This window comes from Cucurbita maxima, unplaced genomic scaffold (genome assembly GCF_002738345.1).
Source record: "Cucurbita maxima cultivar Rimu unplaced genomic scaffold, Cmax_1.0 Cma_Scf00056, whole genome shotgun sequence".
Classification (NCBI taxonomy): domain Eukaryota; kingdom Viridiplantae; phylum Streptophyta; class Magnoliopsida; order Cucurbitales; family Cucurbitaceae; genus Cucurbita; species Cucurbita maxima.
Window position 1 is genome coordinate 749,380 of NW_019272072.1, and position 2,015 is coordinate 751,394.

A 2,015-nucleotide genomic window follows, 5' to 3' on the forward strand; every position below is an offset into this window, starting at 1 on the left:
TTCCATAATGTTTTCAAACTTGAATATTACAAGCATTTAATACACTAAAATGATAATTCAAACATAATGTAGTTCATCTACAAACTACCAAAAGCTATTATTGAAGAAAATAAGACATAACATAAATAATCTTAAATGTAATTCAACTCCAAAGGATAAAATGTCTTCAAATTACATTCCAATATCAAAGTGATATTTTATTGCCACTCAATTCTTTTCTTGATTTATTGTAATTGAACTTAAAAGTGTAACAAATACGCTCGATTTATTTTAAATTTCCTTTAAAAATTTTGTACACAAGAGTACAATGGAAATAATATATATTTTTTACTGTTTTGTAATTTGTATGGTATTATTCGAGGCTTTTGAATGAAATATGATAATTTGTAGTGTTTGATGCTTTTTGATTTAACCCTAGGGTTCTATTTACGGTGAACATGTGATAATTTTTGTCAAATTATATATTTGAATACCTAATACATTAAGATGTAATATTTTATTTAAATAATATTAAAATGTCATAGAATATCATAATATATGTTTAATTAATATGAATCTCATTCAAATTTCAAGTATATATTTTTATTTAATGTTTATGATACACATAAATTATTTTAATATTTAACATATAAAATACGTTAATATGTTTTGATATTATACTTCAAGACTATAGGAACTTGCTCAGAGGACCTGAAAGTTACGTTGGCCCAATGCATCTCATGGACGATTCAAAACTATGGTGGCGCTGGAAGGTGAATTGTATATAAAACCTGGCCGTGCACCAAAAAATCATGGGAAGACCATTGATAGAATTGAAGCAATCGACCCTCTCCTAGATGGGTTTCCAATCAAAGACCTAATGTTTGATGTTGACTCTTTTGAAGAAAGAGCCACACGATCGAAGAACAAGAAACGTGGCGGTAACTTTGAGAACTCTATCACACACATAAGAAAACGTGTCGAAGAGTTAGACGTTACACAGAAGATCTGGCTTTCATCAAGGAGACCCGAGATTGATTCCCGGCAATGAAATATTATTTTCTTATTTCTTTTATTTTATAGTTTCATCTTTTGTCACCAATTATATTTAAACTGTACCTAGGTTTGAGAAGCACTATAACGGATGAGTTCAATAGTATCTTAAATTCAAAAGACTTTTATGAACTTGGTTTGAGACGCACTATAATGGTCAAGTTCAATATTATCTTAGATTAAAAAGACTTCTATGGATGGGCTACAAACTCACATTACAATCTCGACAACTGGACGTGTAATTGGCGTTAGAAGAACGACCGCATCAGAGCAAGTCATGGGGATAGAAGATCCCGTTGAAGGATGATAGACCAACCATAATCTTCAGCCCAAGAAGCCAAGCCTTTGTAGAAGCAAGAACCCTTGTATTAAAGAAATTAACACCTTCTTATACAAAATTTGGATCAACCAAAAGATAAGGATAGAATTAGATTATGAGATCCAAGAGTGAGAAGCAAGATTTGAAATCTTTTTCTAAATTGAGTCACTCCATAATACTTGATCAAGGCTTGATTGAATAAGTAAGATGCAATTTACCACAAGAATTGCATGAAACATAGAAACTACAAAGATATGCTCAGATTTCTATAAGGGGAACGTCTCAACATGAGAGATCAATTTCATTGATCACAAATACGCTTGTACATAATAATTTGTGGGTATTTATAGTCTCCCCACAAAAAAAGTTAGTGGCCGTGATTTAATCTCGATCCCTTTAAATCTCCACAAAATACGAAGTCAATATGAGCATTACAAACTTTATGAAATTAAAATAATAAATAAAGTTTTCTAACCACTCATGAAATGATGCTTGCAACTTCATCCGCTACTTCAACCATGCAAATATTTACTTTTGAATCTCCAAATGATCTTGACTCAAACAAATAAGCTTGTAACACATGAAATGATTGTTGAACCTAGCCTATCCAATTTTGTAGATGATGTATGAATGCTTGTTGAATCTTCTTGGCCTTGGGTTGTGT